Raw genomic sequence first — 9,798 nt, 5'->3', positions numbered from 1 at the left:
ACAAATATCCCCAAGAATGTGTTATAAAATATAACTTTAGTGAAAGCTGGAAATAAAACACTTGCCCTGTCAAACAAACCTCCCACTTTTTCTTTTTCTTTTATTTCAGCAGTATAAAAAAAAAAACTGTAATGCTCAATGTCATCAGGTCTGATGTTATCTTTTCCATTGCCATGTTCCATTTTTACAGTGAGGCAGTCACCAGTTCCCAACAGACCAACAGACATTAACTGCGTTGGCAGGAGAGCTATTTCTTATCGCTCTATAATTTCCTTTTCAAATAGGTGAGCTCTTTTGGGTGAGTTGTGCATGAAAACGCTCTATAAACTGCAACTGATTATTCTCAAGCACATGTGCAAAACTCACTTCAGCTCACTTTCACTGTATTTTCAATCTTGCAGACCTTGCAAAAAGAAAAGAATACTTAGAATAATGGAAAAAAAAAACTTAAAGTGGGCTTTTTTATGTATTATGTATGTAAGTCAAGTGCATTTGAAATGTACTGTAAAATTCTTAAACTTGACTTAAGTGCATGTGTAAGATAATTGCAATACATTTTAAGAATGATGTCAAAGGGGAGCAGGTTCTGCCTTGCTCAGTGGCACATTGGTATGATTTGCAAAGCAAACTGATTTCTCCAGCAATCACTCTATTTACTGGTCTTGATCCCATGTTACCTTTGATACCAAAACCCAGTCATTCTATCCAGACTGATCTGTCTGTATTTTTGGATATTTTACCAAATCCTCTGCTGCTCTGTAACCTTGAACATGAAAGTGTACAACATATTTTGTAACAGATAAGCCACTGCGAACCTTCAAATGCGGTGTGTGCTGAAAATAAAAAAGTGCACATCTACACCAGCAGACTACTAGTGTGATAAATAGACTTGAACTTTTTTGTCACTTTAAGCGTGTGTGTTTATTTTCCAAGATAGGTGTAAAGAAAAGGCTAACTTTACATCACTGTGAATGTGTTTGCAACAGTGACGGTTAGGGTCATTACTGGTGAGATGAGCCGCAATATTTCACAGACTTCAATTAACCTAACTTCCATTATTTTTTTCGTTGTAAAGTGGAACTGCCAGGCTGTTTGGCTAAACATTTAAAAGCCATACATCTTACACACCAGTAATTCTGTATTTGCGCGGTAAAAAAACAAAAAAAACTATGCTTAATGTTAGAGTGTCCTATTTTTTTTTTAAATCAAGTACAATAATCTATTTGCATTGAATTGTTTAGTTTCCATCCATCCGTCCATCCGTCCGTCCATCCATCCATCCATCCATCCATCCATCCATCCATCCATCCATCCATCCATCCATCCATCCATCCATCCATCCATCCATCCATCCATCCATCCATCCATCCATCCATCCATCCATCCATCCATCCATCCATCCATCCATCCATCCATCCATCCATCCATCCATCCATCCATCCATCCATCCATCCGTCGGTCGGTCTGCCCGCCCATCCTTCCGTCCATCCGTCCGCCCGTTCATCCATCCTTCCGTCGGTCCGCCCGTTCATCCATCCTTCCGTCGGTCCGTCCGTTCCAACTGTCCCTCCCTCCCTCCCTCCAACATGAATAGCCATGTTTGAGAATGGCGTTTGTGCATGCCAGTGAGAGTCATGACCTTTGTGTGTGAAGTAAAATCTTGGTTTTAAAACTACAAAGTTGCTTTCAATAATATCTAAGCATATAACCTCTGCTACTTGGATGAACACTTGGGCCTACTACACTACTGTATTTTAATAATAGTGATCATTAGGCTGATATGATGACAGAGCCAAGCACTATTTTGAAGTGGTACTTAATGGAAAACGTTTTTCAATCACTACTATAAAACAGCGTTTTTTTTTTTTTTTTTTGGTCATATCTGGCGTGTATTCGGAGACTCCAGCAACAAACACTGGTGAAAAGCACTACCCCTATAGTTGTCATTGAAGTAATTTGCACATGGACGGTCCCCATCAAATTAGTGTGCGCCGTTGCCAAACATGTCCCAGAAAGACAGTCCCAAAAGAGCCAAAGAGCGCACTAGCGCTTCTCAGTTCTGTTGTGTCTCTTTAAGTGCACCAGGCAGTGCTGTTGGTCCGCGTTTGGAGCGCACCGTGCGGCGCTGCCTCTCCGCAGCGTTCGAGCGCCGTCCTTCAGCTCGGGCGGCCGACTGAAGCTCAAAAGCTTATCCCCCACAGCCCGGGTCGCAACTACGCCGCGGCCAGAACAGATGACAGGGGTCGGGGAAGCGGAGGGTGGGTGGGCTGCCTGGAGCGGACAGGTGAGCCTGTGGGGGCCAGATTAGTTAGTGTCGCCCTTTCCGGGTGCTGGAAGCAGCGTGTCGCGGCACATCTGCGGTGCTGTAGATTATTGAAGAGCACTCTGACGGCGTTGGAGCTGATGGGATTGGGGAGAGAAACTACAGACGTCGCGAGCTGCCTGCTTTCCAGAGGGCATCTTGAGTTCCCCCAGTTGACGTGGAGATAAAACATCTTGCCACAACAAACCAGTCTTCTGAAGCCTGTTCCCGACTCAGGTAAAAATTTCCGATCTTTTTTTTTTTCTTTTCTTAAATCTAAATCCTATGCAACTGACTTCGGTGCGCACTTTTAACGATGTTACAGAAGTGTGCAAATGCCTCAGATCATTGCTGGTAAATAGAACATTATGACTCAGACAGAAAGGGTATATTTTACTTTGGATGTTTTTTTGTGTGCGTGCGCGCGTGCATTGCAACTTGTTAAAGAAAAGCATGATGTCTTCTTGTTCCACACACCTTTTTATTTATTTGAGTATTTTATTTTTGTTGAATTTCCCCCTGACTTTAGTGCATTGAATGACAGATGTTTATGGGAATCGCCCTTACAAGGCGCATATGTCACCAGTAACTTAATCCAGTGATTGCCAACTGGTGTGCTGTGACATGACCCAAAAAAAAAGAGCCAACATCACTTAATTGATCCTAAATTCATTATTTATAAATGACACCTATATTTTTGTCATCTATCTATCTATCCCAGTGACAGGCATGAAATTTAAGAAAAATTAAATTCTCCTCCATTGAAAGACAACAAAGCCATGTATCCACCTGTTGTCATTCATACATAGAGAATGAAGATATCTAAATAAATTAAAACAAGATCATTATTATTTCAGTATTGGGACATGTGGACTGGTGGTGTGCTGTCAGATTTATCAAATGTAAATGGGTGTCTTGCCTCCATAAAGGTTGGGAAATATTGGGTTAAGATGCACACAGGAGAGTGGACAGTAATCATTCACTCCCAAGTGAGAAGGAGCTGAACCTCCCTGCTAATTTTTAACCAGTGGCAATTATGATGCAGAACACAACCCTAAACTAAACCTACATTTCCGCCTTTCATTTTGTAGTTTATAAGATTAGTCATCACATAGAACATCAGCCTCCTTTGTACTGTATGTGTCCACTTGGTCAGCTCATTGACTCCAACATGAGATATTCAAATGAGAAACACTGCTAGAGCCGTTAAAAATATTTTGATTGACACTATCGGTAAGATACTAATTTAATAATATATGTATTATTTTGACTGCGACCATAAATTTATAACACTCTGTATCATATTAGGAGGTGTTCCTTATGCTCCGCTCCAGTTATCGCACTGTTAATATGATGAACTATCAAATTCCTCTGAGTAGGATGCATTGCAATTCTCAGCCGCAGTAAACTGCAAGCAGGGGTATGAAAAAAATGTTTGTCATAAATCTCAGCTAATATCAGTAAAAACTGAGTACCAGTATAGTTGAATTTGTTTGTGTCCCACTGCAGACAAAAATGTGACAAACAGCAACTGGGTGTTGGCGAGATGCCAGTCACTTTGCTGGCTACTGTTGAGGTGCCCTTGAGCAAGGCACAATCTTCTCCCCCTCACAGTGGTGGTGCAGCACTGTTTGGGGTTTTTTCCATTACTCTGAGTTTCTCATTGCATGGCTGCGTTTCTGTGATCCCCATGTTGTTAAGTTTCCCCTTAAAGGGTCATGTTCAGTATAATATAAAGTTTTAATATATTGATGATATAAATAGGAATGTACTACATAAATAAAAACGGTGTACAATGATGTATTCAATTCACTATAAAGACAATATATTTAAAGGTCAAACTTTTCCCCAGTTTTATGATTCCTGCTTGCTGTACAGCTCTAGTATTTCACTCTTGGGTTTTGTTGTCGTATTTTGCATTTCATGATGCCACGCATATTTTCAGTGGGTGACAGTGGGAGAATGTTGGCAGGCCAGTTTAGTACTCACCCTCTTTTACTACAAAGCAATGCTGTTGTAACATTTGCCGAATGTTGTTTGGGATTGTCTCGCTGAAATAAGCAGTACGTCCCTTGGATGGCAGCATATGTTGCTCCAAAATCTTTCCGCATGAATGGCGCCTTCACAGATATGCCATGCCATGAGAACTAACACACCCCCATATCATCACAGATGCTGGCTTTTGAACTTTGCGCTGATAACAATCCAGATGGTCCTTTTTTGGCAGAGGACATGACATCAATTTGAAATGCAGAATTATCAGACCGCACTTTCCTCTTTGCATCAGTCCGTTTCAAATAAGCTTGGGCTTGGCCGGGAAATTCCTCCAAAATAATAAGAATACAAACCTTTAATGGGATTTTCAATGTGAGATGTCTCTTGACATGCAAAGGGAGTGGAGGCTTAATTCGTTTTATTTAACCCATCCTGATGCCAACTTTTCCAGAATGTATATTTTGTTCTTTATTGACCATCTATTATGTCATTATCTGAATATTTGTGTAGTTTACAATGTTGACAGTGACATATTGACATGACTTCAAAATCACCTTGGCGTACGGCAACACCACACACAATCATGTTAATGATTTTAATGAGTGAATGTCTGCACACTCAGCAGTCGGCGCCCCCCTCCCCTCCCACCCCGTTTGTTCATTGTTTCAAATGGCCTCGCTATACTGTAGATCACCATATCGAACTCTGCACTCAGCGCTTTGTGCAAAACGCAAAGAAAGAGGTTTACGGGGGACTTTAAGAAAGATTGCAGGAGCGAAGAAATGGGCTGATGAATGGCAACTAATTGGTCATGCTGCTGCTCTTTCAGCATTGGGGATGCCAGTAAATAAGAAGCATAGAGCACGACAGAGCCCTAGTTATACCGGTGGCGACACAGCGCTCAGTTCATCACTTCAACGTCCAGGCCGAGCCGAATTGATCAATAGCGGGAGTGTCACTGTTTCACAGAAATTATAGCTCCCCTCCTTGTTGCTCAGTGCTGTAACACCCCGCTAATGGAACTTTGAATCCCATTATAGCCTTATTAAGGTGCACAAATGTGCGGACACTCATTTGAAAGAAAAAGAAGGAAAAAAAAAAAAGGAAAGAATCACATGAATTGCACTGCTGGCAGGGTCTGTGTCACCCTGCTGGCTCCGTCCTCCCCGAGGCAGAGGTGAACAAGCGTCAGAGAAATATGCCAACTCCAAGCAATTCATATTTGTGCGCTGAAGAATGAGAGCGTGCTGTTCCCACTGCTGCTGTGAATAATCATGGTCAAAGTCACAGCATTTTGCGCCACCAGGAGCTCCCCTCTTTGCTATCACGACGAAAAAAGAGCTTCGGCCTCAACAATTATACGGCACATTTGGTGTTGAATTCAAGGGGGGTTCGAGCTTGGCTTCTGCCGCAGAGGAGAAGCCGAGACGCACTCCTCACAGACCTGAAGTCTCGCGTAGTGACGGGGTGGCTGGCAGCAGAGTGTGAAGGCTTTGAATTCCTCCAGAGCTTATCTTTTCATCCTCTCGGCGACCTCTTGGGGACGTGCTGTGGATCATATCCAATGGCCGCGGGCTTTGAAGATGGCCGGAGGAACTGACAAGAATTAGACTATGCTTTCTAGTGCTTGCCATTAAAGTGACATGACAAAGGTGTCATTCGAGTTGCGTGTCTGTCGGATAGTGCGCTCGCTCCTGATCCTGTATATCAGCATCAGGAAAAAGGATGTCAAGATCCTCATTAGAGCCAGTACAGAAATAGCCTGGCATTAAATACTCCGCTTTAACAGTCGGTGACGCATGGAACCTCTCAGACGCTTGATAATGTCAGACGTGCAAAAAGCAAAATATCACATTAGTCAGCTGAATTAAGCATTTCACTGTAGCTTGTTTTCCTCAAAAAAGCACCGGCTCTTTCTGAAAAGAGGATAATCTTTCAAACACAGCTATCGCTTCACAGATCCAAGGAGAGGGTCAACCTTGCTGCATGCACATCTCAGACAGATTTTCAGCTTATGGAAGGATTATTCACAACACTAGACCTTTTCTTCTTCTTCTTCTTTGTCTTTTTTTCTTTCTTCAGTTTTTTTTGTTTTTTTTTTGTTACAGAAAATACCCCCAGATAATCATTGCCTTCACGGGTGGTAGGGAAATGCCAAGTGTTTTGTGGCATGTATGTGTCAAGCATGTCAAATTAATCTTTGTTGAACACTTGGTCGAGTACTGATAACAGGTATCGGTACTAGTTCCATTACTAGTCTTATTTGACGGTATCCGTACTCTAGTGTGGATATTTTTTACGATCAGAAACTTGAAATTAGATTGCCTTTAATTTCATGCTATTCAAAGGAAAATAGCTATACTGGATTGTAAAGGTCTTTTTGAAAAACTATTTGACATTGTTTTTCGGGAAATTTTATGAATCAAAATTACTAGTGGTATCAGTGCTCGGTATGTGTGAAATTGAGCTTCAGCCACTTTGGCGTCCATTACAACATCTTCAGACAGCACTATTTTGCTCAATACGACTAGAAAATGAAGAGCTGAAAACATTCAGAAATATTCCCACATTCCATTGTAAAAACAAGATGGTGAAAACAAAGAATGAAATCTTTGATTGGGGCTGTTTGCAGAAGATGGCTTCGCAAAAAAATATAATTTACCCACTTGTTCCTCCTTTTACTCAGATGAAAAATATGCCAAGGAGAGTATTAAAAATACAGTTGGATGAGAAGGAAGCAGTTAGTGTGTGTGCATGTGGTATGGGCACAGTATTCAAATTACAGTCTCCGGCTGTTTTTGCGGTGTCCTTGTGCATGGGGATTGTTTTAGAAATGTTGTTGCCTTTACGGGAAAAAAAAAAAAAATCTAAACTCTTGTTTTTACTGCATTGTTCTCGTGTAAACAAGCCCTCGGTCAAACTTCCGTCCCAATAACCAATTTTCCCAATCTTTTTTATTTAAATAGAAGTATAGATTTTGCCTCTGGCCTTCTCCTACAATTATGAAGTATAATTGACTTTAAATCGTTACTCATTAATACTATTTCCCAGCAATAAATTTGTATTTGTTTACAAGATGTCTCATGTAAAGTTTATTAGTCTTGAAACTACCTGAACACTACCGACCCCGGATAAGCGGAAGAAGATGGATGGATGGATGGATGAAAAAAAAAAAAGAGATCATTTTCATTCAACTGTCCGGGTTTTATTTTGTATGTAGTTAGATTTCACATTTTGTTACCAATAATGACTGAATGGCTAAATTGATACTGCAGGTGAAGCTTTCAGGCGTAGAATTGCATCCTGCTGAGGGTACAGATGTTGTCTTATTCTGTCAGGTCTGATATGAAGAGAGGATAATGTGAAAGACTCTGTGTGTGTGTGTGTGTTTGTGTGCGTGTGTGTGTGTGTGCGCGCGTGGGACTGAAGCAACATCCTGCTCATCGTCTGGCACACAGCCTTTTCAAGACATGCAGGGAAACAAATATTGCACCAAGGGTGCAACATAATAGCCTTTTGTCTATCAGATGCCAAAAAAGTGAATTCATTGACCTTGTCTTCTGCATTTTATTCACAGTTACTTTCTTGGAATGAGTCATTTTAACAACGCGCCTGACTGTGGAGGTGTCGAACTAGCATACATTGCATCATACGTACAACTGTTTTTCTCATCTTCTTATTTTAGTTACCGTATGTGGCTTAATGAGGGAAGCAAAATACTATAAGGGCACCTCTGAGTCGTATGTTAGCGAGTGGTCACACACCGTTGCAATCTACAGGCGCAATAAGCACATTGGTAAAAGAATCGCCATCTAGAAATGTTGACCAATCTCGCAGACAAACAACTGTGATATGATGCAATAACAAATATGCAAACAGACGATATCAGTAGATACCCTAATGTGATGCTTGATCTGCTTACACCAAATCACTAAATGAATATGGACTACATTTAAAACAGCATTGTGATATTTGTAAAGAGAATGATTGTAAGTTTTTACTGGTGTTGCTATTTTATTACTTTTGTGTGTAAAAAAAATCTAAATGGGGGAAAAAACTCAAATGACGATTCCAAGTTCAATAAAAGGGCATTTAAAGTCTCAGATGTGTCATCAACGCTGGCATATTTTCATTCTCATTCAAGTAGGCGGTGGTCCAGTAGAGCCGAATCTGTTTATTTGTGCAAGAACAAGGTGACAGGAGGAGGTGTGATAGTAATTGAGCAAATGGAAAAAGGTGCCAAAGAAAAGTGGGCAACCAGTGTATGTAAAGTGACACCGCCGCCGTGTTGAGCAGATGACCTTGAGACGATGCCAGTTGCTCAGATTAGCACATCACACTGTAATTGCTCACCTCGAGAAGCACACCCCCTTGTCCTTTCTTCAATAGGATCCCTGCCTCACAAAAAAGGCCTTTGTTGGTGTGAAACAGCTGGGCTCTCTTCTGTGTACCTGCTGCTCCATCCTGGCAACGGCAAATTCCTCCAATAAAGATTTGGTGAAGTGACTCCCCTGTTAGGAACCGGGGCCATCAAATCTTGCCAGTTAGTTCAAGACTCATTTGTCTTTGACTAATGGGCTTTCTTTCAAAAAATATTGGCCAAACGTGTAACACAAGAAATTACAGCTCCCCGCTGTTACAAAGTTGACATGCTGAAAAAAAAGAAAGAGGGAGAATTAAGACGCATATATAATACATCACATTTGCTAGCGCTCCCTTGACATCATGTAAATATGCCCCTTGGGGGCTGTGAGCAGCACATGGCCAACAGTAGAGCTTATTACTTACACCTTATGAGGTGATGTTGTGATATCACCACTGTCGCTTTTCTCTTCTTATGTGATTGAGGAAAAAGTGCACAGATTTGGAACAGATAAGTATTTGGGTTTAGATACCTAACCTGTTTCGAATGAGGTGCTGCTGCTAAGCAAGTAAATGTAGCAGATACATTAAAGGATAAATTTTTTGATGCACATGAGATGTAAATTCTGATCTCTGGGCATCCACTGAACCAAATGTCAGGCCAATGAAATCGAAATTGATTTCCAGAGAATTTTAGAGTGGATACGAGAGCGTCCATATCGAGGAGGAGCCAAGCGGTGCTCCCTCCGCTTCGAGACCACCGCTTGCTCCGGGCGGCTTCCGTTGATCTATAAAAACACATCCATCCGTATTTGGACAGCAGCGTGAGAAAAAAGACATGTTTTTTGCTCTAAAGAGGATGGCAGGAGATGTTGACAGGGCCTGTCTTAACAGTACAGCAGAAGGAGCCCCAGTGTGACAAAGAATCAGACGGCGCAAATCAGCCAAACAGCCCCCCCACCCAATGGTCCGCCACTACCCACCCACCTCTGCGTCTGTCAGTTGCAGCTTCAGATCTCCTTTCAGTCTTCTGGGCCCTAATTGGGCTGTCACACTAGCTGGAGAAATTTGTCAGGTTGCTGTGAAATGGACAAGTTGGCTAAATCAAGATGTGTATCTGTAACCCCCCACACCCTCAA

The 9,798-nt window shown here is 41.7% G+C and overlaps 1 protein-coding gene across 1 annotated transcript in view; it reads left to right on the top strand.

Annotated features, from left to right (window-relative positions):
* Positions 1 to 2,039: 2,039 nt before the first annotated feature.
* wscd2 (WSC domain sialate O sulfotransferase 2) overlaps positions 2,040 to 9,798 on the top strand; it is a 42,304-nt gene continuing 34,545 nt past the window's right edge. The window contains exon 1 of the mRNA XM_088376742.1: positions 2,040 to 2,539. The gene's annotated coding sequence lies outside the window, so the exon portion shown is untranslated. The remainder of the gene's footprint in view (positions 2,540 to 9,798) is intronic.

Source organism: Syngnathus floridae, chromosome 5 (assembly GCF_059516105.1).
Source record: "Syngnathus floridae isolate MCC-2025c chromosome 5, RoL_Sflo_1.0, whole genome shotgun sequence".
Taxonomy (NCBI): domain Eukaryota; kingdom Metazoa; phylum Chordata; class Actinopteri; order Syngnathiformes; family Syngnathidae; genus Syngnathus; species Syngnathus floridae.
Note: the sequence above shows the minus strand (reverse complement) of the source record. Positions and strands in the feature narration are given on the sequence as shown.